The sequence below is a fragment of the Mandrillus leucophaeus genome, unplaced genomic scaffold (assembly GCF_000951045.1).
Source record: "Mandrillus leucophaeus isolate KB7577 unplaced genomic scaffold, Mleu.le_1.0 Scaffold6, whole genome shotgun sequence".
Taxonomy (NCBI): Eukaryota; Metazoa; Chordata; class Mammalia; order Primates; family Cercopithecidae; genus Mandrillus; species Mandrillus leucophaeus.
Window position 1 is genome coordinate 8,766,362 of NW_012106474.1, and position 27,608 is coordinate 8,793,969.

At 50.4% G+C, this 27,608-nt stretch overlaps 2 long non-coding RNA genes and 1 pseudogene across 3 annotated transcripts in view; all 3 read left to right on the forward strand.

The window, feature by feature from the left end:
• The first annotated feature begins 376 nt into the window (after positions 1–376).
• LOC105553538 lies at positions 377–9,554 on the forward strand. Its single transcript, XR_001008169.1, has 5 exons — positions 377–1,038; positions 2,411–2,668; positions 4,055–6,882; positions 8,091–8,698; positions 8,989–9,554. It is a non-coding gene; the product is annotated as an uncharacterized LOC105553538 (long non-coding RNA).
• Positions 9,555–16,687: 7,133 nt separating this feature from the next.
• On the forward strand, positions 16,688–17,542 carry LOC105553539 (annotated as a pseudogene). Its single transcript, XR_001008170.1, has one exon. The product of XR_001008170.1 is annotated as a 40S ribosomal protein S3a-like (transcript).
• A 7,318-nt stretch (positions 17,543–24,860) lies between these two features.
• LOC105553542 overlaps positions 24,861–27,608 on the forward strand; it is a 16,394-nt gene continuing 13,646 nt past the window's right edge. Inside the window, exons 1-2 of the long non-coding RNA XR_001008172.1 lie at positions 24,861–25,021; positions 25,324–25,993. This is a non-coding gene — a long non-coding RNA (uncharacterized LOC105553542). The remainder of the gene's footprint in view (positions 25,022–25,323; positions 25,994–27,608) is intronic.

Genomic DNA, 27,608 nt, shown 5'->3' on the forward strand with positions numbered 1-27,608 from the left:
CCAACTCTATATATTCCCTGAAGGTCGCACGAAACAGGACTATAGGCAGGAGGGGCGGGGCCCAGGCAGAGGATGTGAGTCACCAGGCAAGTGCTGCCGCGTATTTTTGGCCTTCGGGTGGGGTGGCTGGGTGGGTTGGGCAGCGCGTGTGCTCATGGTCGGGTGAATTTATGGGATTTATCCAAGTTAATGGTAGTGCTGGAGGCAGCCCCAGGGAGCGAGGCAATCGGAATGTGCCTCTTACCACTCCATTAAGCCGCTCTCTGGACACGGAGTCATCCCACTAGGCCTGTGCTTTTAATGCCAAGACCCGCATTGCCCAGCCCTGGCCTGTGGGTCTCCTCCTCCTGCGCCCCAGCCCCACCTGCGGTCTTTGCAAACAGCGCCCCTGGACGAGCAGGGCACACGGACCCGACCCGCTTCCCCAAAGCCTGTGGAGCACTTATCAGTCCTATTTAAAGCTCCAGTTAAGGATTCGGATTCGGGACTATGTCATTAAATGACCACATTCACGAGCCCTCAGAGAAAAGCTCTCACAAAGCTTTTGAGCTCATGGCCTCTTGGCTGCCTTAGGAGCTTCCAGTGTGTTAATATTCAGAAAATCAAAATATTCCGAGCGCTGGCGCTGCAGCATTCCCAGGCCTTTGCGGACTGGAAGCTTCTCTGTCTGCTGTGTGGACGGAGTGGCAGGAGCCAGTGAGTCCTGGGCAGCTTCGGGGCCACCTGGTCACAACCCCCCTCTGTCCCTCTGTCCCTCTGTCCCAGGGGCCCGGTCCTCTCGGCGGGGCTCCAGACCTCTGGCGGCTGCTTTTGTGCTCTTTCGCGGGGCATCTGTGAGAACAGTCTGGAAGATAATGACAGAGTGCTTGCCTGGGGAGTCAGAGGAGCTCTGGTTATGTCCGAGCCGAACCCCGGAGCCTCTGGACCGCCTAGCACTGAGGGAGCGGGCACTGGAGGGCGGGTGTGAGGCCGAGAGGAGCCTTCCAATGGGAAGAAACCAAGTTTTAAAGTTTCCTGCTGTGTCATCTGAACTGGAAAGTAGGCATATGGGGTATTTCTGAAGGTGAAGGGCACCGTTTGCTTGTACTCTGTTCCTCGGCGTCCCCAGAAAAAGAAGCTTTGATGTGACCAGGGCTCCTGGGCTGTGCTTTTCCTTTCTGTGTCCATGTCAGGGTCTCTCTCTGCCAGCCCTTATTTTCAGGGATGTTCAGACCTGAGGGTTCGGCCTGTGCAGCCAAGAAGCCCTTGAGCCGATTCATGGTGTGGATCCCTGTCCTTCTGGCTCAACGATGGGGGGCTGGAGGTGGAGCCACAGGGCTGCTGGAGGGGAATGGGGCAAGGGCCATGAGTCTGGCTCAGTGGCCCCAGCGAGGCCAGGGCTTCTAGTCTTCACCGGAGGCCAAGGCTTGTGGACGTGGCCTGGCGCCCATGTCTGAATCACATGGAGGTGGCCCCTTTTGCACACTAAGAAAGATTCCCAGAGTTCCTGCTCTCCTCTCCTTTCTGTCATCTGGGCTGACGCAGGGGCTTTTGTCCACTGGGGAGGAGCTGAGGCTGGCTGGGATTCCCTCCCTGGATGCAATTAGAAGTTGAACTTACTTTTCTTTCTTTTTTTTTTTTTTTTTTGAGACAGAGTCTCAGTCGCCCAGGCTGGAGTGTAGTGGCGCATTCTTGGCTCACTGCAACCACTTCCTCCTGGGTTCAAGCAATTTTCGTGCCTCAGCCTCCCGAGTAGCTGAGATTACAGGCACCCGCCACCACGCCTGGCTAATTTTTTGTATTTTTAATATAGACAGGGTTTCGCCATGTTGGCCAGGCTGGTCTCGAACTCTTAAGCTCAGGCAATCCACCCGCCTTGGCCTCCCAAAGTGCTGGGATTACAGGCATGAGCCACCACACCTGGCTTTGAGCCTAATTTTCAACGTAGTTTGATCCTGTCTGTACTTTGAAGCAGAAGTGGCACCGACTGGATGCGGCCGAGGAGGGACACCTGGGTTGCATTGGCTCCCATTAATGGCCAAAGGCAAGGAGGGCAGAAGATGGTTCCTTTTTAGAAAGAAGCTTAAAAAGCAGCCAAACAAAACACAAGCACACCCCCACCAAAGTGTCTTGGCTGTGGCGACTGTGGACCTGCGCCCCTGGGACGGCCCCGTCATCCTTCAAAATGCTGCTGGCACCTCTACAACCTGCTCAGCTCTAGGCCATGGCCACACTCTTCCTGGGTTGCCCCTGTCAGATGGAGCTCAGTGGAGCCACGAGGTCTGGGGACCTGGATGCCCCAGCGCATCCCTGGATTCCTCCCATGGGCCATCATGCCCCAGGTCCCCTCACTGGGTTGGCCGAGGCTTGGTAGGATCTGCACCGCACTTTTAGGCTTTCCTTGCCCGATCCTCCCCTTCATCTCTTACAGGTATTGTCCCCCAGGAAGTCTCTTGCCCTCTCCTTCTGCACGGGCAGCCGCTTCCCACTCTGTCCTTTGATGGACGTGCCAATGCAGCTGGGAATGAGCTTGGAAATTCTAAATGACCAGAGTGATTTCTGGGCCCTGAGTGTATTACAGATGGAGAAAGCTTCTGAATTCTCTATGGAACTCCAGGCCCAACCTTGGGATGGGAGGTGGGCGGCTGAGCCCACAAGGAAAGAGGCCTTGTCCTGCCCCACAGAGGAGGTGGGGAGCAATCAGCCGGCCCCAGGCTGGAACCTGAGGAAACCCAAACACCAAACGCGGGGAAACTTTCCCTGCCTTTTTTCCAAACATATGTTCAAGCCGGGGGTCTGAATATGCAGTGGGCTGCTCTATTTCCCACCTGGCTTTGGGGAAGCAAGTCAACCAGGCAGTTGCTGAGTTTGCTCCAGGAGCTCTGCCTGGAGGGGTAGTGCCAGCAGGGGCAGGCATTTGGAGGGGCTGGGGCTGGCGGCAGGTCCAGGAGGCTGCACGTAGACTATGCCTAGGCACAGCTTTATTTTTAGTCATCAGATGTTTCTTTCTATGTCTGATAAATGGTGCGTGATTAATACAGAAGAGCAAACAATTTCCTTGATATGGCAAGCGATGTTATTTCTGTATACACCCAATGGCCTCGTATGCAGGTGTTGCTTACTCTGTGCAACTTGTGTAGTAACCAGCAGCTATCAATATACTTTACAGATGTGCTGGAAGATAGTTATTTAAAGACAAACAATGATTCTTTTTAGAAAGTAAAATTCTGAAGGAGGCATCAAAACTTTGAATTTTGATGCAGCATTTATTTTTTTTTGAGGGGGAGTCTTGCTCTGTTGCCCAGCCTGGAATGCAGTGGTGCAATCTCGGCTCACTGCAAATTCCACCTCCTGGCTCATTGCAACTTCTGCCTCCCAGGTTCAAGCGATTCTCCTGCCTCAGCCTCCTGAGTAGCTAGGATTACAGGCACCCACCATCATGCCCGGCTAATTTTTGTATTTTTATGGAGACGGGGTTTCACCATGTTGGCCAGGCTGGTCTTGGACTCCTGACCTTAGGTGATCCACTCACCTTGGCCTCCCAAAGTGCTGGGATTACAGCCATGAGCCACTGCACCTGGCCTGATGCAACATATTTTTAAAGACAGGATGCACATGTAATTTGGAGAGAGATGGCATATTCCAAAATATTGCAGGTATGATGACATCCTCCAATGACAAATACTTCCCAAATGGTCCTGTGAGAGCTCCCAACTTCCTCCTCTGGCCAGTAGCCTTTCAAGCCAAGACTTCAAGCCAGCAGAATTTTATTTTAACTGTAAGGAGAGGACAAAGGCCATGGAATGATGCCATCCAGGCTGCCCTTGGCCGGCCTCACTGGCCCCATCTGCAGGAGGCTCAGGAAGGTTTCCATACGCCCAGAGTAGTGTGGTTCAGGTGCTTCTCAGAGTCATTCGCACCCCAGTCACCGGAAGCGGGAAGGACAGGAGATCTGTCCGTCAGGTCGGCCGTGGAGGTCAAAGGCAGCTCTGTTGAGAATGTGCGGATGTTTGTCCTTCCAGGTCCAGAGAAGGGATGGCACAGATTTCTTTCCTGCATCGTCTTTTGACCGCAGGTGCTACCCTGAGCACTGTCGGGGGAGGATTTCAAGGCCGCCCCCGGCCACCCCTGATGGATGCATCAGTCACTTCAACCGTGGTGCTGGGGGGACCCGAAGCGCAGGAGCATCCTTTGTCGTCCTCCCGGCTGGGACCCTCTCACTTCCTGTCTGCACTGCAGCCCCAGTGTGTTCCTCTGGGAGCATGGGGGCGACGCCATCTGGGCCTGCCACTGGTCCTTCAGTGACCTTTGACCTTCCCATCACCTGTGCTCCACAAGTCTGGGGTCATTTCCTGCTCAGATATCTTCTCCCCCTGATGATCAATTCCCCCTGGAGGGGTGAGCCACTGTCGGGAGGGGAGATGATGCTGCCTTGGGAGCTGATCACGCAAGGAGGGGCAACCCCAGCCCAGATCCTGGAGGTCTTTGGGCTTCCCGGTAGAAGCCGGCCTTTGTGTCAGCAAACCGAGAAAATGCCTCCCCGAAATGGTCTCCAGGTCCCCCCAAACGCCTATCTCCCCCTCCAGCCTTCTCCACTGATGCCTGCAGCTCCATCAGTAGCGTTTCATTCCACCCCAACAGGAGCTGGTTCTTCCCTTGCCTCCTACTGGGGTAGATTTTAAATAGGATTGGGAGCAGGGAAAGGAGCCAGAGAAAGGAAGGGTTCCAGGAAGCTGGGGAGGGAGATGTCAGGTGGGGTGACGGGAAAGGAGGCCAAGGACCACCTTTGTCTGTAGGGTGGGCTGAACTGTGTTCCCACAAAAGATAGGGAGTGCTAACCCCAGCTACCTGTGAATGTGACCTTATTTGGGAATAGAGTTTTTGCAGATGGAATCAAGTCACGATGAGGTCACTAGTGTGAGCCTTAATGTAATAGGATTGATGTCCTTTTAAGAAGAGAAGACAGGGACACATGGGAGAAGGCCATGTGACGAGTGAGGCAGAAGCTGGAGCGACGCTACCACAGGCCAAGGAACACCGGGGTTACCAGGAGCTGGAAGAGGCGAGGAGGGGCCATCCCCTAAAGGCTTTGGAGAGAGTATGGCTCTGTCAACACCTTGATTTCAGACCTGTAGCCCCTAAACGGTGAGAGAATAATTGTCTATTGTTTTAAGCCCTCCAGCTTATAGTACATTGTAAAGGCAGCCCTAGGAAGCCCTCGCCAGTTTCACTCATTATGATAAATATCATAGATGATGACTGTCATATATTGGATGTGCTGGAGATCTTAACAGCCACAGAATAAACTGCAGGCCAGAAAAAGAACATTCATATGAGGTCCCCAGGAGGGGCTGGCTGTGCCAGTCAGAGACTGCAGAACCAGGTAGGCAGACAAAGTGAAATTGCCTGGAGCTGGACACGTATGTGCACCACTGGGAAATAAATAGACTTGCAGTGGAAATGACCAACGTGGATGGCCAGGGAAATGCCGGCAGCAATAAAAGAAAAGAGCGCACAAGCCCTGTAAATCAGCAGATGCGAGAGCTCCTGAAAAGTAGCGAAGTCTGAAATAAAAGGCAGGCTCAGGCTTGGGGTCCAAGAAATTGAAGCAGGATATGAGAGCGCGGGCACTGTGTGTGCTGGGCTCCCGAAGACCGCAGGGAGTGGCCAGAAGTCTCCAGAGGCAGCGTCATGTGGGGCAAGGGGGACCTGAGGAGCGTCAGCATCCTCGGTCACCTCCTTCTTCGAACCAGCTGTTCGGAATCTGGTCTCTTATTTAGGATAGTTGTAGGAACTGACTTTTTTTTTTCTCACCTGTTGGCTGACTGAAAGAACCGACTTTTTAATGAGCACCTCCCTCATTAGAATTGTTCAAATGACAACAGCTGCAGCAGTGGGAGCAGCAGCGAGGTTGAAAATCCAACAGTCTGCATTCCACAGCGACAGTACTCTTGGTCACCTCGGAGACATGGCAGCCGAGAGCCATGGCTCTCATCGCTCGTGGTTGGTTGGGTTGCCAGCCCTAGGGCTACAGAATGTAGCTAAAAGAGAGGCTTGGCGGGCAGCTAAGAGGGGCGCAGGACACCAGGATGGGGTTCATGTGGCAAGAGTGGATGGAGCCAGTGGCCCAGTAGGGATGAGATGGCACAGTTCCAATGGGCAGGACAAACCCCAGTCACTGTCTCAGGGTAGTGTCCGAATTTGACAGGAGGTAAACAGCAGACAAAATCCTGGAGCACAAGAGGGCAAGAGTGTCTCGTTCCTATGAACGGCAATATTGGAGGACCGACCCCCAAGAGCGTCAGCCTCAAAGGTAGGGCTTTCTGTCTGGCGTTGGCAGCAGCCACCTAGCACCATAGGCAGGGAGAAGCAGCCCAGGTCCCCTCACATTTGCTTCACTTCGACTCTTTTCACCAAAGCACCACTGTTTAAGGCCTCATTTTTCTTCTCCCACGTGGAAAATCATATTGCTTAAATTTAAAAATGACGATAGATAGATTGATGAAAAAATCCCCATACAGCAAAATTCTGCCTGTGACAAAAGGGTCTCCATGTCTGAGGTGACAGTCTACTTTGAGTGACGCCAAGAACGTCAAAATCGCTCTATAAAAAAAGAATAGGAACCAATAGGGCTCATGAAAATGCCACACTAAGAAAAGTCAACAAATATATACTTAGTGGTAATTATGGTTGCAGAGAAAGAGAAAACTTAAAACAATATGAACATATATGGTTATATAGATTGAAAACCCACCATGTCATAAAACCCCAGGACACAGAATGCATCAGCGTAGACAGCAGCCATACAGACAATGCTGGGGCGGTTGTGGAGTGGGACTGGAGGGCGGGAGGAGCCATCGAGTCAGGTCCAAGGCCATTAGCCTTGTGATGCCAGCAAAATGTGTGAGTGGTGAGCCTCTATGTTCTCTACTGTAAAATGGGGGTGACAGTGCTTCCTTACAGGGTTGTGGTATGAAGTTACTTGGCACAGAGCTTGGCATGTGGTCATAATGAATGGTGGATAATAATAATATGGTAACAGTGGACATCATTGTGAGAAGGGACAGAGACTCAATGTGAAAAGTATAGAAAGGGTTCTTACAAATCTCCAAGCACATAAAAGTCCCTAAAAGACAAATGGCGAAGGGTTCACAGTTCACAGAAATGGAAAAAAAGAAATGAATGAATTCAATGAATATTAGGGGAAGAAAACCGTTACTAATTAGTGACGAAGCACAAAGAAATGCAAGTATCCAACACCATTTTGACAACGCTTGAGAAATCATCGAGAATTGAGAAACATTGTAAAGACTGACGCTGGCTCTGGTGGTTAAGCAGGTAGGAGTTCCTGACGATAGTGCAAATGTGTCTGATTACTTTGGAAGACCATTTGGTAGTTCTCATCCAAAGCCATAATATGCCACACTTTGATCCCATCATTCTCTTCCTGAGAATGAAATAATTCAAATTAAGAGAAAGCTATACTTATAATGAGACATGTAGTTAGAATTATGAGAATAAAAATAGGTTAGCACCCCATAATACAGAAATGGTTACTTTGTCATAAGAATCCTAATTCTATAACATATTACATGGTGATTAAAATGAGGGTGTATATAAAATAATGTTAAGTGCAATACAATTTATTGAAATAATTAATGACAGGTATTTTTAAAATATGTGGTTAAAGATGAGATGAAGCTATCAGTTAATGCAATTTATTTGATGTAGGTAGAGGAACTTAGATACAACTATGTGTGTCGTTTTATTAATAAGTATATTAAAAGACATGTAACTAAATTATCTTAATTTCTCTGTATCGCCAGTTATGAATACACGACTCCTCGTGATTCATTTTGTACTGACCTATACGAGGGTATACAAATCTAAATCAGGCTCTGAATTAAGGCACAAGCTAGCTGTGTCCTCCCTGGAACATTTCCTGACTGAATTTAGAAATATCAGCTGAGCATGTAGAGTCGTCTCTTTGAGGAAAGCTTTATTCTCTCCAGACTACTTGGTTCCCTGATACTCTCTTTAATGTTATTATAAGAACTCTAATCTTTTAATCTGCTAAATCACTGTCTATTATTCTTATATCTCAAAAACAGCTTCAAAAGTCACTGGATTTTTCAATGAGAAGGAAAAGTTAGGCAGCTACCAAATAGCTGGAAGAATATTAAATCTGATGGATCCAGCCAAATAAAAATGTTCAGTCATTCATGGGATTTGCGGTTGTTGAGGAATCTTCTAAGTTTTATAAATGGCAAAAACTCTTTCTCAAAGTTACAGATCAGACCTCACATATGCATGAGAAGAGAAGCTATTTTTGTCTCTGGGTTCCAGTTACACATCCACAGCCTGGAAGCTTTGTTCTCAGAATTCATGCTGTCATCAAAAGGACTCAATACAAACACTGCAGCCAGCCTGCCATGGCTTAGCTGTGACCGCAGCTGCAAACTCTTCTGTCATGTGAAAACCTTTGGGCTTTTTCCGGGTGTGGAGTGCCTGTTGGTCCCAGCTCCGCCTGCCTTTCCTCCTCCTGGAATCGTGTCCGTCCTTTCAGTCAACTCAGTTTTTCCGCATCTTGCAGGCCTCATACCTCTGCCTGACCTGCATGGCAGTGGTGGGCTGCCTCTTTGTGCTTTTACACCGTGATCATGTTTAGCGGGTCAGCTTCTACAGAATCGACCTGCACCTGTGTGATGTCTTTCCCTAGGTGGATGTAGCTTCTTTTTTTTTTTTTTTTTTAGACGGAGTCTCGCTCTGTCGCCCAGGCTGGAGTGCAGTGGCCGGATCTCAGCTCACTGCAAGCTCCGCCTCCCGGGTTCACGCCATTCTCCTGCCTCAGCCTCCCGAGTAGCTGGGACTACAGGCGCTGCCACTTCACCCGGCTAGTTTTTTGTATTTTTTAGTAGAGACGGGGTTTCACCGTGTTAGCCAAGATGGTCTCGGCCCGCCTCGGCCTACCAAAGTGCTGGGATTACAGGCTTGAGCCACCGCGCCCAGCTGGATGCAGCTTCTCCATGGGCTAAGTTCATCATGTTAACAATGCCTGCCCCACAGGCCCTCAGGGGATCTTAATGGGTGGTCTGTGGAGAGACTTTAGCAGGTATATGAATCCCCAAAATTGTAGGCAAAATTTGTGTGCGCCGTTGCCTGTTGACAGCGGGGACTCTGCGGCTGCTTTCTTCTAGAAGCCTCCTGCGGATTTGAGTGAATCATGACAGTCTCCTTCCCTCTAGAGTGATTAGTTTCGGCTTTGGCTCAACATGGTGCAGACCATGGGAATCCAAAGGGAAGTTTGCTGGGCATTTCTGGGAAGGAGGCTCTTCTTCTGATTTGGTAGGGAGCCCTCTTTTTCATCAAACGCCACGGCTCTCACATGAATGCTGCCTAGAGCAGACACAGCCCTTCCAGGACCAGAGGCCAAGGCTGATAATGGGACAAGAGGGTGGAGGAAGAAGTGAGGAGCATCTAGGCCTTCCTCTTTGACCAAGCACTGTCCTAACCAGTTCTGATTTGTTCGCTTCTAGTTACATGATATAATAAATGTCCTATTTCTTAAGGCACTTTTAACATGAGTGCAGCATTTTAGAGTCTCATCAGGTGTTCCACAGGACCCGAGTCTCCTCTCAGGCTTAAGGATGCCCATAAAAGGTGCCCAATTAAATGTGGATTGGTTGATTGGCACACAGAGAATCGCTGGAAGTGCCTCTGAGTCATCCAGGTGCCAAGGGAGCTTGCCAGGCTTGTCTAGAGGAGGTTGGCCAACTGGGGTGTGTTGTTCTCCCACTCAAGTCCACTGCCCAGTGCTGCCAGGCGTGGGAGAGCAACTCAGAGAGGGCTGGATGTTACACCAAGCGAGGTCTTGAGAGTGTCATGCTCAGGGAGACTCCCGAGAGGGGACCAGCTGGCTGTTTGTGTGGGTGTTGCTTCACTCAGTTGACAGGAGAGAATCCTCTTCATCAAGGGCCTGTAGAGTAGATGGACTTAAGCTTTTGCACCCACTCTGGCTGAGCTGTGGTGTTAAGAAGGATTCTGAAGCTGTGTCCATATTTAGCTGGAAACTGTGCCTTGATTATTAGTTAAGTGTCCCATGGATACAAATGGAAAGAACCGAGGCATTCACGCCAGTGATTCATCCCCCCTGTCTAGGGTCTGGTTCTTGGCTTTTTAGATCGGGAGACTCAGGGAGCCCCTTCAGAGTAGAGACCCACTTCAAAAGTGGGTTCATCTGTCTCCTGAAAAATGCCCCACTCCCTCTGATAGACTGTTCTGCTCAAAAATGTCTTCTGACTGAGCACAGTGGCTCACGCTTCTAATTCCAGCACTTTGGGAGGTTGAGACAGGCGGATCCCTTCAGCCCAGGAGTTTGAGACCAGCCTGGGCAATATGGTGAGACCCTTGTCACTACAAAAAACTAAAAACAATTAGTCAGGTATGGTAGTACAAGCCTGTAGTCCCAGCTACTTGGGAGGCTGAGGTGGAAGGATCACTTGGCCCCGGAGGTCAAGGCTGCAGTGAGCTGAGATCATGCCACTTGCACGCCAGCCTGGATGACAAAGTGAGGTTTTGTTAAAAAAAAAAAATGATAATTTGGGAGGCCGAGACGGGTGGATCACGAGGTCAGGAGATCGAGACCATCCTGGCGAACATGGTGAAAGCCCGTCTCTACTAAAAAATACAAAAAAACTAGCCAGGCGAGGTGGCGGATGCCTGTAGTCCCAGCTACTCGGGAGGCTGAGGCAGGAGAATGGCGTGAACCCGGGAGGCGGAGCTTGCAGTGAGCCGAGATCACGCCACTGCACTCCAGCCTGGGCGACAGAGTGAGACTCCGTCTCAAAAAAAAAAAAAATGATAATAATAATAAAGAATCATAAATAACTAAATAACTAAATAAATAGGTCTCTGAGGCTGAGGACAGGCACCCTCTGAGGATGAGTGGTGCTATCCGAAGCTGTCTCCCTCTGTCAACTAACAAGCTGGTGCCAGGAACACCAGCTGGTCTCCTGGGCACTCGAGGGACCCTCAGCTCTTCCTTGGATGGTGGTGAGCAATCTCAGACACGTCTCCTTTTTTGGATCCCGTGAGGAAGAGTGTGACCTTTCTGCTTGGCACTTGGCTCCTCAGCCTGATGCATGCAGAGCGTGGCACAGGGCCAGGTGCACAGACGTGGTGCCGTGACCCTGGGGAACGCTGTCTTGGGACCCACGTCTCCCATGCAGAATGAAGGGCCCCCTGCAGATCTGCTGCACGTGCTGTGGAGTTGCTGGTTCTGATTAGGGAATGGTTTCCTTTAATCCCTCCGGGCCTAGGAATGCTCTCTGCCCGCCTGGACTCTGTTGGGTGTGCACAGGATAAACATCACAAAATGAAGAGTGCTGTCTGCAGAGCCAAGAAGCAGAGGCTCGCTTGGAGAAGGACAGGACTGGGCCTAGAAGGGTTTGGTGGATGGCTCTGCCTGGCCATTTGGGGACAGGAAAGGGGAAGAAACCCCAAGTAAGGGGAGTGGCCTGAAAGAAAGGCAGGATGTAGGGCCTGCTTGGGGCCTGGTGACCAAGGCATCATTTGCCCGGCCGAGGGTCTGCGTTCTACTCAGGGGTGAGATGTAGGGAAGGGGAGGAGGAGGTTGAGGACTTGAGGAAAATGAGACTTTAGGAAGACTCCTGTGGCTGCTGGGGATGGGTGGGAGAGGAGGGAATCCAGAGAGGCAGAGAACCATCCAGAAGGGGGTGAGTCTTGGGTTGAGGGTGCTGGCTCCATGCTGGGGGTTCATACCAGAGGCCGCCAGGACCTCAGGTGAGGGCTGCTGCGGAACTCCCCTTCCCTGGCCAGGCCTCCCTCCCCTCCTTTCCCTCTCTCCCTGCCCTTCCCAGGCGTGTTGGGCTCCAGTGGTGCTGGCCTCCCGTGCTCGGGGACTGAGAGCTGGCTGCTCCTTCCTGCACAGCCCTGCTTTGAGAGACTGCAAACCTGCCTCCAGGCAGGCAGAGCTGGGGGACGGGGAGTCAGCCCGCGATGTGCTTGAAGCAAAGCAGATGGTGCTCTTGGCTCAATGGAGGTGGCCGAAGGACATGACCTTCCCCACCGGCCTTTCTTTTAGGAAAGGAAGTCTTTGGTAGTTTGTAGCAACTGAATAAATCTTGTCATTTTGATAAGCGGGGTCCCCGTTTCACTCCCTGCGTGGAGAAAGCGCCACACTTCCTCCCATTGTTCCCGCTGATGGCATTTCAGTCTGTGAGGCGGGATTGCTGTCCCGGGGAGTTTAGGAAGGAAGTGCAGGCCCGGCCGCGGTGGCAGGAGAGGCGTGCGCTGCGGGCCGGTTATTCTTGGAGGTTATTTCCATCTGCTGGGCCCAGAGCAGCTCAGGTTTCTGCGCCCGGGCCGGTCACGTCATGGGAGGGCGAGGCTTTGCTTTATAATAATAGACTCAGGCTGCCTGGGCCAGGCTGGCGGCTCCTTGAGGACATTGGGCCACCCTGGCTCAGTGTCCCACAGGACCTGGAGTGCCCCATGAGCGCCCCTTCCGTGTCCCTGCCACGCCCCAGGGCCCTCCATGAACTGCAGCTCCTCACGCAGCTCCCAGAAAAAAGCAACTCCCAGGAGACTGACCTGGGCAAGCCATGTGGGGAGAGCCGGGCCACAGCTTCCCAATGTGGGAGGAAGAAGGTTCTGGTGACTGGTGTGGCAGCCACTGTCCTGGGAGGCAGGAGCCTCTGGCAGGGGAGGGTTTGCTCTCTGTCTTCCAGGCCCCCCATGCAGGCCCCACTCAGGCCACTTCATTTTTAAAATTCAAGTAATTTTTATGATTATAGATATTAGTGTTAGTTTGTATTAGTTTGCTGGGTCAACATAAATTACCACAGACTGGGTGCTTAAGTAACAAGAATGCACCGCGCAGGGTCTGGAGGCTGGAAGTCGTAGGCCAAGGTGAGGGTGGGGCTGGGTCCTGCTGAGGCCCCGAGGGAGGCGGGGCCCAGGCCTCTGCCAGACACCTGGACATGGCCGGTGATCTTCGGCTTTCCTTGGCTCATAGAAGCATCATCCTGGTCTCTGCCTTCCTCTTCACACAGCATCTCCCTGCATGCGGGTCTGTGTCCACATTCCTTCTTTCTATAAAGACACCAGGTATATCGGATTAGGGGCCCCCCCTACTGTATGACCTCATCCTAACTTGACTAATTACACCTGCGCCAACCCTCTTTCCCAACTGGGTCACCTTATGGGGTCCTGGGAGTTAGGACGTCAACATATGAATTTGGGGGACACAGTTCAACCTGCGACAGATGTGGTGCATATGGATGGTTGAAACTTAGAAAATAGAGATGATCAGAAAACAAAGGAGTAAAAACTCTACATTTCTACGGCTCAGAGATCATCACTGTGACTAGCTCAGGGCACATCCTCCTGAAAAAACCGTGTCTCAGAATGAGACAGAATGTGTATCCTGTTGGGTAGCCTGCTTTTCACAACAATCTCCATCTTTCTAGTTTGCCAAATTTAGAACCTGGTCTGTGTTCAAATTGTGTGTTCTTTCTAGCAGCCTCATTCAAACCAATAACCAGTCCGGGGACATGCTTGTTAACTGGTGGTTGTGTCCCTGAAGTCCTCTTTTCATGGTATTGGCTTATTTTGGGCCAACTGTGCTGCACAACCGCTGGGTTGCCTGTAAACTGGGGCTCATAGCTAAACCTAATGGCCTCGAGTTAAATGTTGCTGGACAGAAAGCATTGCAGGGACTTCTACTTGCTGCGGGCCAGAAGACACGAAACATCTGGTTGACCTGTGTCAGGGTTTTGCCAGGTCCGGGCGTTCCTGCACTGGGTGGGAAGTGGGACAAGATGACCTCGACTGGCCCTGGCAACACTGAGGTTTTGCAGCTCGGAAGTTTCTGATAGTTGTCTTTTCTGGTGGCAGCAGCACTGGGAGAGGGGGCGTGGCAGGGTCTGTGGATCGGCCCACGCTACTGCCCTTGAGGATTACACTGAGGGGCTGTCCCAAGATGTCCAGTTCTCAGAAGCGCGTTCCTTGGATTCCTGACATTTTGTCCACAAATGTGGAGTGAGGGGCACGTGCTTTCCTCACTGTACCTGTGTCTCACACACCACAGGCTGCGATCACATGGGATCAGCTGCACACTCGCCTGTCTTCCCTCCTACACCGCTTCTGGGAAGGACCATGACTTTTTTAATCCAACATTTTATGGTTTATTTTTCGTTGGAGGAACAATTTATGAAGAAACACAAATTTCATGTGTATATTTGCTGATGATTTGACAAATGCAAACACTTTTATAACTCAAACTTCTGTCAAGATCTAGAATATTCCCATCACCCCATAAAGTTATCACTCCATAAAGTTCCTGGGGGCCCCTCCCCAGTCAATCTCTGACCATGCAGAAGCAACATCATCACCGTTCCTGTTTTCTTCCACCATAGACTATTTTGTCTTTTCTAGAACTTTGTGTAGATGGAATCTGCAGCACGCTGTCTTACTCAGTGAAGTTCTGGGTTTCATCCACAGTGGTGCAGATGTCCATAGCTTGCCACCTTTCTTTTTCTTTCTTTCGTTTTTTTTTTTTGAGATGGAGTTTCGCTCTTGTTGCCCAGGCTGAAGTGCAATGGTGCGATCTTGGCTCATTGTAACCTCTGCCTCCTTGGTTCAAGCGATTCTCCTGCCTCATCCTTCCAAGTGGCTGGGACTACAGGCATGCACCACCATACCCGGCTAATTTTGTAATTTTAGTAGAGACGATGTTTCACCATGTTGATCAGGCTGGTCTCGAACTCCTGACCTCAAATTATCCGAGCTCTTCGGTCTCAAAGTGCTGGGATTACAGGCGTGAGCCCCTGCACCCCTGGCCTAGCTTGTTGCCTTTTATTCCTTTATTGTGGGGACATACTGTGGTTTCTTCATTCATTCTCCTATTGACGGACACTTTGGCTGTTTGAACATTTTTGCACAAGTAATTTTGTGTATGAATGTTTTCCTTTCTCTTGGGTAAATATCCAGGAGTGAAATGAGTGGGTCATAGTTGAAATGGTTGTAGCCTTTTACTCCCCCACGACAATGTCTGAGTCCTGGTGTGACCTAGTCTATTTGTTGCCTTTCTGGTGAATGTGTGGTGTATTTTAATGTGGTTGACTTGCATTTCCCTGATGAATTATGAAAACAAGAACTTGTTTAGTATGCTTTTTGGTCATTTGTATATATTCTTTTGTGACCCTAACTTTTTAAAATTAATTTTTATTTCTCTTCATTAGTAAGCACTGTGAAGTGGCATTGCACTTAGGCAAATAGGCATTTAACACATGAATTGAATTTCTTCCCCATCCTCACCCTTTAGTGAAGACTGTCCAAGATATGCAAACCGATACAAAGAGAACTCTTTGAGAAAAAGCTGAGTCAGGCCCCTTGATCATGTCATACCTGAGTTCCACTCTCTGGGACGCTGGTAGCCTCATCATGAAGCAGATGTGGGAGGCCAGGCGGTGAGGCGCTGCTGGCCTGTGCAGTGTGCACGATGTCCTCTAAGTAAGGTTGGGGGTGTGCTGATGCATCGGGGATGGGCATACTGGACATGGGGGAAAGGGCAAAAAATAGCCCTTTGCTCTAAAGAGCTCAGCTTATGGGTTTTGGCGGAGAAGGGAGTGGAAGTGCGGGGATCACAGCTGAGGCCAGGGAGGAAATGAAGCACGGCCTCCAGAGTTGGATTAGTGGCCTCCAGAGTTGGATTAGTGGCTACAGGGAAATCGTGACGCCAGGGAGCTTCTTTAGGTGTCAGGCAGAGGATCTTGTTCTTTCAATGGAGAATGACATTTGTCACCCCACTTAGCAGAGGCTCCTTTGAGCCAGCTCAGATGGTTTACAAGACAACCACGCAGAGCCACCAGGTACCCAGGGGCATTCATGGCCTGGGTTCAGCATGGCCTGGCCCTGCGTCCCCTCTCCCTGCCCTGGGGAGGAGAAGAAATTCAATTCATGTGTTGAATGCCTATTTGACTAAGTGCAATGCCACTTCACAGTGCTTATGGACACTCAGACTCAGTTTCTCTCTATTATTATTATTATTATTATTATTATTATTATTTTGAGACGGAGTCTTGCTCTGTCGCCCAGGCTGGAGTGCAGTCTGTCTCTTATACACATCTAGATGTGTATAAGAGACAGGGGTACAGTATAGTGATATGATTTCAGCTCACTACAGCCTTTGCCTCCCAGGCTCAAGTGATCCTCCCACCTTGGCCTCCAAGTAGCTAGAACCACAGGTGCACATCACCACGCCTGGCTAATTTTATATATTTTTTGTAAAGACGAGGTTTCACCATGTTGCCCAGGCTAGTCTCAAACTCCTGTACTCAAGTGATCTGCCCATCTCAGCCTCCCAAAGTGCTGGGATTACAGGCATGAGCCACCACGTGTGGCCTTCTTCTTCCTTTATCAACCCCATTTCTGTCCTTCCCTGGGTCGCCCCTACCTGTTCCCACCCACGTGCTTCACTTCATTTGCAGCAACTCATTGCATTGTTGGAGGACTTCACTGCTCTGTTTCTGTGGACCGATAGCTGCCCCGGAATTTCACTAGAAAGCCTTGGACTAGGCCACGGAGACAGAGAAAGAGGAAAAGGAGATAAAAAGAAGTTGGATTAAGAAAAGGGTCAGTAAGAAGGGGTGAATGAGAAGGCGAGGAAGAAAGGGGCTCAGCCTTTTAGCTCTCTGATCAGCACCATGGCGGTTGGCAAGAACAAGCGTCTTACAAAAGGCGGCAAAAAGGGAGCGAAGAAGAAAGTGGTTGATCCATTTTCTAAGAAAGATTGGTATGATGTGAAAGCACCTGCTATGTTCAATATAAGAAATATTGGAAAGACGCTCGTCACCAGGACCCAAGGAACCAAAATTGCATCTGATGGTCTCAAGGGTCATGTGTTTGAAGTGAGTCTTGCTGATTTGCAGAATGATGAAGTTGCATTTAGAAAGTTCAAGCTGATTACTGAAGATGTTCAGGGCAAGAACTGCCTGACTAACTCCCATGGCATGGATCTTACCCATGACAAAATGTGTTCCATGGTCAAAAAGTGGCAGACAATGATTGAAGCTCATGTTGATGTCAAGACTACCGATGGTTACTTGCTTTGTCTGTTCTGTGTTGGCTTTACTAAAAAACGCAACAATCAGATACGGAAGACTTCTTATGCTCAGCACCAACAGGTCCGCCAAATCCGGAAGAAGATGATGGAAATCATGACCCGAGAGGTCTGACAAATGACTTGAAAGAAGTGGTCAATAAATTGATTCCAGACAGCATTGGAAAAGATATAGAAGAGGCTTGCCAATCTGTTTATCCTCTCCATGATGTCTTCGTTAGAAAGTAAAAATGCTGAAGAAGCCCAAGTTTGAATTGGGAAAGCTCGTGGAGCTTCATGGTGAAGGCAGTAGTTCTGGAAAAGCCACTGGGGACGAGACAGGTGCTAAAGTTGAACAAGTTGATGGATATGAACCACCAGTCCAAGAATCTGTTTAAAGTTCAGACTTCAATTAGTGTCAAATAAAAAGTGCTATTTGTGGGAAAAAGAAAGAAAGAAAGAAAGAAAGAAAGAAAGGGGCTCAGATGATTTCTGCAGAGTTTGGGGTAGCACCCGTGAGAGGCGTCTGCTTCCACCCCTGGGTTAGGTGCTCCCCACTGGGTTAGGCGCTCCTCCCTGGGTTAGGTGCTCTCCCCTGGGTTAGATGCTCCCCCCGGGTTACGTGCTCCCCTCTGGGTTACGTGCTCCCCACTGGGTTAGGCGCTCCTCCCTGGGTTAGGCACTCCCCATTGGGTTAGGCACTCTTCCCTGAGTTAGGGGTTCCCCACTGGGTTAGGCACTCCTCCCTGGGTTAGGGGTTCCCCACTGGGTTAGACGCTCCTCCCTGGGTTAGACGCTCTTCCCTGAGTTAGGCACTCCCCACTGGGTTAGGCACTCCTCCCTGGGTTAGGGGCTCCTCCCTGGGTTTGGGTTAGGCACTCCTCCCTGGGTTAGGGGCTCCTCCCTGGGTTAGGCGCTCCTCCCTGGGTTAGGCGCTCCTCCCTGGGTTAGGCACTCCTCCCTGGGTTAGGGGCTCCTCCCTGGGTTAGACGCTCCTCCCTGGGTTAGGGGCTCCTCCCTGGGTTAGGCGCTCAGGACCCTGCGAGCAAAGTGAAGCTGCTGCTTCCCACCCCTGGAGACAACACCTTCCCTCTCAGTGCAGGTTCACAGCATGCCGGGCAAGCAGCACCTGGTCAGCACATGAGGGGATACGATGAAAACAGGAACTTATAATCCAAAGAGATCTCTTGCAACACAGCTCTGCTTATGCGGCGGGGACAACATTTGGAAAAACTGCCCCCCACACTTGTCTCATTTCTCACTGGATCAAACTACTCTCCTTATTCCTTTAGAATCAGGTGCTGTCAAAGACAGGGAGTGAACCTAAATGGCCATCAGTGGTCGACTTGGATAAAGAAAATGTGGTTTACATACGCCATGGAATCCTTACCAGCCATAAAAAAATGAGATGGTGTCTTTTGCAGGGACGTGGACAGAGCTGGAGGCCATTATTCTTAGCAAACTAATGCAGGAGCAGAAAACCAAATACCACATGTTCTCACTTACAAGTGGGAGCTAAATGATGAGAACACATGGACATGAAGATGGGAATAGCAGACACCAGGGCTACTTTAGGGCAGAGAGTGGGAAGAGGGGAGAGGATCAGAAGAGATATCTATTGGGTACTAGGCTTATTACCTGGATGCTGAAATTACCTGTGCACCAAACCCCTGTGCCATGCAGTTAACCAACAGAACAAACCTGCACAGGTACCCCGACACTAAAATACAAGTTATAATAAAGATTTATCATATTCAAATAAGAATAAGGTGCTCTGCTCCTGCCTGACCCAAACTTGAAACTGTCCCCACAAAGCAGTATTTCAAATTTTAAGATTTTCCAGAGAAAATAAGTTGGAAAATGCAAGGAAAATAATGAGGAAGATGGGAGGCCACTCAGTGTGACAGAGCCAGCATGGGGTCCCACATTGTGGGGTCGTTAAGGACAGAGCTGAGGCCTCTCAGGGATGCCTGCATAGGCCAGAAAGGATTAGAGGGAGAAGAGAAAGGTCTCCTGGGCTAGAAAGCGAGTAAACATGGAAAGCCTCCTGGCGTGGTGGCCATGGCAAGCGGGGCTCCCAGCAGAGAGGAGCTGTGAGAAAGCGCCAGGGCCCTTTCAGCCTGGGAGAAAGCTGCCTTGACAGAGGGGCCCGGAACACTGGGAGGGGGCGAGGCTGGCACAGGTTCTCTCCACAAGGGCCACACTCTGGAGTGACTCATTCCCAGGCCCCCGCGGACAACCTTGGGCCAAATCCCATTTCCTCCCTGAGAAAGGCTTTAGCCAGGGGAGGGAGGCGACCTGCAGCATCTCAGCGGGGCGATCCCACTCCAGGAGTCAGCTCCCTCCCCTGCGGAGAGTGCCCCAGATTTGGAGTCGCCTTGGCTGTGTTTCCTCCTCTCCAAAGGCCCGCGGAGGCAGATGGTAGTAAAATGCTACGTGGGAGAAGTAGCATCCGATTCTCCAGATCACAGATCAGAGTCTGAACTCCAGCACTTGGGGGAAACTTCAGAGATCAAGCCTGGCCCCACTATTCATTTTACAGACGGGGAAACAGGGGCCCAGAGAGTCGAAGTTACTTGGCCAAGACCTCCCAGCTGTTCGGTGGCAGTGCCTGTCTGGAAACTCTTGCTTCCTAGATCCTAGCTCAGAGTGGGACCCTCACACCACCTGGAAGGAAAGGGACACAGAGAGATGGGAACCAGGGGACACTTCTGAGCCAGGACAGTGCTGTCCTGCTTTTCTGGGAATGGTGGGGAAAGGGAGAAAGGAAAGTGCCAAGGAGGGATGTTGACTGAAGGGCGGAGTGGGGGAGGGATGCAGACTGCAGGGGGAGTGGAGGCGGGATGCTGACTGAAAGGGGGAGTGGGGAGGGGATCCAGACTGCAGGGGGAGTGGAGGCGGGATGCTGACTGAAAGGGGGAGTGGGGAGGGGTGCTGGGTGCAGGGGGAGTGGGGGAGGGATGCTGAGTGCAGGGGGAGTGGGGGAGGGATGCTGAGTGCAGGGGGAGTGGGGGAGGGATGCTGAGTGCAGGGGGAGTGGGGGAGGGATGCTGAGTGCAGGGGGAGTGGGGGAGGGATGCTGAGTGCAGGGGGAGTGGGGGAGGGATTCTGGCTGCAGGGGGAGGGATTCTGGCTGCAGGGGGAGTGGGATGCTGACTGCAGGGGGAGTGGGGAGGGATTCTGGCTGCAGGGGAGTGGGGATGGATGCTGACAGCAGGGTGGAGTAGGGGAGGGATGCAGAGTGCTGGATGGCGTGGCGACAGGATATGCTGACTTCAGGGGGAGTGGGAGCTGAAGGTGTCCTTGCCTCCCTGTGCTTCGGCCTTTGGATAAACTGCTCTTTACAGTTTTGCTAACTTTTTTTTTTTTTCTTTTGAGACAGAGTCTCACGCTGTTGCCCAGGCTGGAGTGCAGTGGTGCCATCTTGGCTCATTGTAATCTCTGCCTCTCCGGCTTAAGTAATTCTCATGCCTCAGCCTCCTGAGTAGCTGGGATTACAGTCATGCGCCACCATGCCTGGCTAATTTTTGTATTTTTTGTAGAGATGGGATTTTGCCATGTTGGTTAGGCTGGTCTCAAACTCCTGACCTCAAGTGATCCACCCACCTTGGCCTCCCAAAGTGCTGGGATTACAGGTGTGAGCCACTGCGCCTGGTGCAGTTCAGCCAACTTATTGAACTGTTCGATTTGCTTGCTTGCACTCAGGGAATGCTGGGGTTGTAAGGGACTCTGGGGTTGGGTCGGTCAACTTCCTGCCCAGTATGGAAGTCCCTGAGCATTTCTGACTGTGGCCATTCACTCCTCTTGAAGCTTCTGGAGAGAAGGAACATGTCCCTGGTCCTAGGCACTGAAGCAGCCCTGAGTCGGGCTTCACTGTCACACAGGACCTTGGGTGTGCGCCCTGCGGCTGTGGGTGGGATTCTGCTCCTGGAGCCTGCAGAACACGCCTGGCCTTGCTGCACCAGCTCTAGGCTGGTGTGTGGCGGACAGATGGAGCGGGCAAAGTACTTCACTTCCCCGAATGCAGGCTTTCTCTTCTATGATGGAAGTGATGTCTGCCTTACAGAAGAAATTACTTAGGCAGATAGTGAGGGTACGGAAGTCCTCAGTATGGTTTTCCTTTTCATGAAAAGCAGGCCCAAATTCTTTTCCTTTCTAATAAGAGCAGCCTGTAAAATCGAGCTGCAGACATAGATGCCTGCAGTTGTGCCAATCACATTTGAGATCGTGGCTCCATCTTCCCTTCTTTTTGTCAGCCATGTGTACAGTAAGGGGCAGACAAGATGGCCTGGCCAACGGGAAAGTTCATTTGCATAAGATTAGGGTGGGGTGGCCAGCCTTCCCCCTGTGCTATATAAACGTCATACCTGATGGGACCCATCTGTAAGCCCTAGTGTAAACCAGACACCACCTCCTCAAACCTGACTCTAAAATCCAGCGCATCTGCTGGCCAGCCTTTTCCTCTGAGAAGTCCCCTCTCTCTCACTAGAGAGAAAGCTGTTTTCCTTTCTCTTTCTTTCTCTCTCCTTTGCCTATTAAACCTCCATTCCTAAACTCCTCACGTGTGTCTGTGTCCTCAATTTTCCTGGTGTGAGACAATGAACCCCGGGTATTTACCCCAGACAACGTAGCTGCTTCAACAGGCTGTTGTGAGCAGCCATAACAATCTCCACAGAGAGCCCAGAGCTTCATGTTGGCCTCTGGCCTCTGCTCACCCTGTCCACCCACATGTCCCAGGCCCTTGGTTGCTCCTGAGGCTGCTTTAGGCTCCTCTCCCACTGCCTTGGGGCAGTGGCCCTGCGAGCAACCAGGAGGCTCAAACCCAGCAGAAGAGGAAATGGGAGAGCAAGGAAGACCCAGATACCCAACCACAAAGAGGCCGCCATGACAGAGCCATGACTGTGGCCTGTGGGTAGGGTGCACAGGCTGGGCACTCCCTGTGTCCTTTCCTCCCTGAGGGCACTGCTCAGGAGGGTGTCCTCATATGTTGCACCTATCTCACACTGCTGTACAGAAACACCTGAAACAGGCTAATTTACAAAGAGAAGAGGTTTAATTGGCTTGTGGTTCTGCAGGCTGTGCAGGAAGTACAGCACCGGCATCTGCTGGGCTTCTGGGGAGGCCTCAGGGAGCTTTTACTCACAGCAGGAGGGGAAGTGGGAGCAGGCAGGTCACATGGTGGGGGCAGGTGCAAGACAGGGAGGGGCTACACACTTAAAGGACCAGATCTTTCCAGAACTCACTCACCATGGTGAGGACAGCACCAAGCCATGAAGGATCCGCCCCTGTGATGCAAGCACCTCCCACCAGGCCCCGCCTCCAACACTGGGGGTTATATCTCAACATGAGACTGGGTGGGGATAAATCTCCAAATGATATCACCTCACTTCTGGGGAGGGGAAGATGGCTGGCATGGCCATGGTGAGCTTCTATCCCCAGTCAGGTCAAGGAAATGTGAGCCAATCTCATCAGAACCCTCTAAGCACAGGACAAGTGGCATTCTCAACACGCTCCAACCACACAGGTAGAGTTCCTTGTGTAGCTTTGAAGGAAAAAAATTACAACTTTCATAAAGAAGCTAAAAACAAACAGATTAAATCTCATCTGTGATTAAATCCCAGTGACCTCTCACCCTGGTTTTTGTCTGTTGTTCTTGGGAAACTAAAAAGTGTTTGTCTAGCCACTGACGATCAATCAAGTTTTAAAAATCAGGAGGAACTGAGAGGTCTCTGAAAAAAGAATGTAACATTGGAACACAGGAAACAGAAGATAGTGTGGCTGACGGCAACAAGGAGATGGGGGGGTGTTTGTGAATAAAAGAAGTCACACGTCTTTGAAGGGTGGACTGAACCAAGCTGACATTTTCATCAATAAAATGCGGAGGAAACAAACTTCAAAGTAATAGAGTCTACGTTCACTGTGGCTAAAAAGAAATGCTTTCTGGTATTCTGTACTAACACCCAATATCTCTTCTCAGGTGTGTAATGTAGAAAACATTAAAGTTTCATGCCTTGGTTTTCAGAGCCATAAACAAACGGGCCTGGCCACCATGGTGTGCATGGGACCTGGTCAGGGCTGTGACATCTGCATGACACTGGAAACTGGTGCCATGTCACAGAAGGCAGGCTGGTCACAGCATTGTTCCCCCTGATGATCCGAATGGCCACATTGTCTAAGATGAGCTTGTGTGGGATTTCAGAGTGGTGTGTATAGGTGTCTGTTCACATTGTTTTGTTTGTTTTTGTTTTTGTTTGAGATGGAGTCTTGCTCTGTTGCCCAGGCTAGAGTGCTCACTGCAACCTCTGCCTCCTGGGTTCAAGTAATTCTTGTGCCTCAGCCTCCCAAGTAGCTGGGATTACAGGTGCGTGCCACCATTCCCGGTTAATTTTTGTATTTTTAGTAGAGACGGGGATTTCACCCTGTTGACCAGGCTGGTCTCGAACTCCTGGCCTCAAGCTAGCCACTCGCCTTGGCCTCCCAAAGTGCTGGGATTACAGGCATGAGCCACTGTGCCTGGCCTCTGTTCATCTTGTTTATTCTCTGTTTATATCGTATTTTATATTCATACGTTTTGCATATCTTCTATTGAAAGATTAAGTGTCAGCACAGTATTAAGTGATTTTCACAAAATACCTCCAATGCCTCCCTCCCATTTTTCAGATGGAGAAAGTGAGGCGGGAGAGTAAGAGGCAGAGCTGCAGTTTAGTTGGCCTGGAATCCTAACCAAAGGGTTTTACTCTCCGTCTCGAACCCGTCTCTAGCCCTCATTTTGTGTTTTAGATTGGAGTCCTGTTTCTCTGCTCACAAGGCTCGCCTAGACTATCTGTGCATCCAAATGACACCACCTCTTTTTAACTCCAATCCACCATGCTGTCACAAAGCCCCCTGAGATCTTTGTCTACTTGTTTTACAGCCCTGCTGTGAACAAACATTGGGATTCAGATTTTAATTTTTTTTTTTTTTTGGAAAGACAGTACAGTATTTGCTCTTTAGTGGGAACTACGCTCCCAGTCCTGCAGGCTGGCATGGTGCTGTGAATTTCCACATGCCTTCACCCCTCTGAGCTCCACAGCAACCACAGCGGGGAGGGCGGGCCTCCCTCCTGCGATGAAGGGCGGCCTTCCTTGTGGCTGAAGAGACAGAAGCCGTCCACACATTTTCACTGCTGTGCAGATTCGTACAGATCTTTTCCAGAATAAAGCATTATTCGGCCAGACTCCTCAGCCTTTTCTGTGAGACGTGGTGGTATTTGTCAGCGATGCGGCCTTTGCCGTCTTGGTGACGTGAGTAGCTATTGAAGCATGTCCCCAAGACTCAGTCTCTTCCTTCCCAATAAAGCATTTTAATCAATTTGGTTGTTTGTTTGGGTCATATTTGCTGAGTCCTGAATTGATGGAAAAATCACTCTAGCAGGACATAGCCTCTCCACTCTCCACAAACAAAGATCCACCACATAATATTAGATGGAGACAAATATTGTCACCGTTCAGGAATGTTTTGCAGTTGGGTTCTCTCTAAACTGCAAACATTCTTTTAATACAGGGAATTCCTACGAGAGCTGTAAAAATCCTACTCATATGACATATTACCCCCTCTTGAATGAAGCCTACTGAAGGGTTATTAAAAATTTACCTTTTTGTCAATAAAGTTCTTTATGGGACATTTTTCTGGCTGCATTTTAATGTCGTGTTCACTGCCCCAGATGTATGAGGAAGCAGACAAAAAGGCCATTTAAAGCTCTGGTTCTAGAATGCCCCTATTATGCATTTAATGAAATCAAGTGGCATGTGGGTTTGCTGTATGCGGACATAGTTTTGGCTGTAGGTTGCTTTCATGAACCCACAGAGACAGAAACCTGCAGCAATGGAGAAAATGCTAATACAGACGTCTTACTTCAGTGTCTGGCAAACGAGATTATATGTAAGTCGTTTTGGAAGAACTGATCCTGATTCTTTGAATTTTGAGCCTCCACTAGAAAGTTTTCTTTTTGTATTAATGGAAATGATTCATTTTTTAAAAAAGTTTCAAATATAAAGATGACAATTACATTGACTATTTGGAAATGCCATGTTGAACAGTGAGACTTCTAAGCCTTTATTTTATTATTATTATTATTTTTTGATAACACTTGAAGCAAAGATAATAGGTTTTTACAATACTGGCTTTTTACTGATGGACTGAAACCACATTTTTCTAAGGTACACCTATTATTCTTGTTCTAGATTGAGGACGATGTAGACGTCAGCTTCCCTGTCGAGGGAAGTTGAAGTTTTCCAATGATTCCTGAAGCCAACATTCAATTAATTTCCCTGAAGAGCCCTATTGCCTAATGGAACATGGCGGGAATGGCCGCTCTGGAAAGCAGGATCCGTGGAGCCCTGGCTTCTGGCTCACTGGCTTTCAGCTGAGCCTTCCAAATGGCTGGGAATGAACATGCAGTTAGAAGCCTTGGTTTGGAACGGTGGTTCTCAAACTTCATGGTGTGTCACAGTCACTGGGGAACTTGTCCAAACACAGATTGACAGACTCCATCCCAAAGTTTCTGATTCTGCAGCTTTAGGGAGGGCCCCGGGAACATGAGCTCCTCTTCCCAAGCTCCCAGGTGATGCTGAGGTTGCTGTCCTGGGAACCCACTTTGAGAACCGCTGATCTAGGGTGTGCTGGGGCAACTGGTTGTCAGAGGGGTCAGGACACTTGGTCTCCTTCTCTTTGGTCTCACTGAGAATGTGAATGTAAATAGGACATTTGCATGGAGTCCCCTGCAGGGCACACTGGATGGTGGGGGAGCATCTGGAAGGCATCTGCACACTGGCTTGCAGCCTCAGTGACTATCATCTAGTTCAGGTCCTGCGTGGTCCCCGGAGGAGCCCAGTGACAAATACGGAGGAGATGGTGAGTCTGTGACACGGCGCCTGCACTGGACCCCTGCTTAGGCTGCAGTTCACAAGAAGGACGTTGGTCTGTCTTTGAACAAACAGATGGGCCCTGCATTTCCGGGAGCTTTGGAGGATATTTAAAATACTTTCCTCTGACTTGGTTTAAACAGAATCATGAACACCTTTCTCCACGAAAGCAGCATCTTTTTGTGTTTACCAAAGCCTGAGCGTCTCCAAGGAATCTTACCTTGGGCTGATAATTCTTCCCTCAAGACAGCAGTACCTTTGACACAGGACACCCTCCAAAGCCCAGCACCCCTGCCTAAGTCAGACAGGAGGGCAAGGCCCAGCACCCCTGCCTAAGTCAGACAGGAGGGCAAGGCCCAGCACCCCTGCCTAAGTCAGACAGGAGGGCAAAGCCCAGCGCTCCTGCCTAAGTCAGACAGGAGGGTGGGGTGCAAGAGTACCTTGCTTCTCTGCCAAGCTTATTTGACTATGGCCTGTCTGAACCCTTTTATAAGGGCTGCTTAGTCATTTCTTCAACAAATGTTCCCCACCACCCTTTTTTTTTTCTTTTTTTTTTTTTTTGAGATGGGGTCTCACTCTGTCGCCCAGGCTGGAGTGCATAGGCTGGAGTACAGTGGCAGGATCTCAGCTCACTGCAACCTCTGCTTCCCCGGTTCAAGAGATTCTCCTGCCTCAGCCTCCTGAGTAGCTGGGATGACAGGAAAGCGCCACCATGCCCGGGTAATTTTTGTATTTTTAGTAGAGAAGGGATTTCACCACGTTGGCCAGGCTGGTCTCGAACTCCTGACCTCAGGCGATCCACCTGCCTCGGCCTCGCAAAGTGCTAGGATTACAGGTGTGAACCACTGCGCCTGGCCAACAAATGTCTTTTGAAGGCTGACTAGGCCCAGGGCGTGCTTCCTGGAGAGAGAGATGTCATAGTGAAAGGAGCTCCCTGCTCTCACAGAGCTCACGCCCTAGGGTAGAGACACACGATAAAGAAATAAGTGAAAAATCAAGCATATAGGTACTGCGGTCAGACACTTGTCCATGTTTTGAAGCAAGTAAAGCAATAGGGGACAGAGACTAAGAGGTATGGGGTCAAGGAAGGCCCTTCTGAGGTACAGCAGAGACCACAGTGAGGCCAGCGGAGGGAGGAGGCTCAGTGAACACCGTGGGGGCGTCCAGACACTGCTCTGTGGGGGAGGATACGCTGCGCCTGCGGGTGGAGCAGGGACGAGGCCGGCACAGCCTCTGCCCAGAGAGGGGCCCAACGCTGCCAGGCAGAAACAGCTCAGGAGGAACCAGGGCCACATCCTTCAGGCCGCATGTCACCCACGGCAGAGGTCTGGAATGTGCCCCAGCTGGGAGGCAGAAGCCGTCGGAGGGTTGAGAACATGGGAACCTGACTGGCGTTTAAAGGGTCACTGATTTCAAGGTAGAAGATCCCGCCACCCCCTGCAAGGTTGGGGGTCAGCTAGGGGAGCTGGGGACCTGGACTAGAGCGAGGAGGAGGGGCTGGGACTTGGTCAGATACAGATCTTGAAGGTTTCGCACGCAGGATTTGTACTGGATTGGGTGGAGACGTGAAAGAAAAGAAGATGAATCCTGGCATTTTGGCCCCC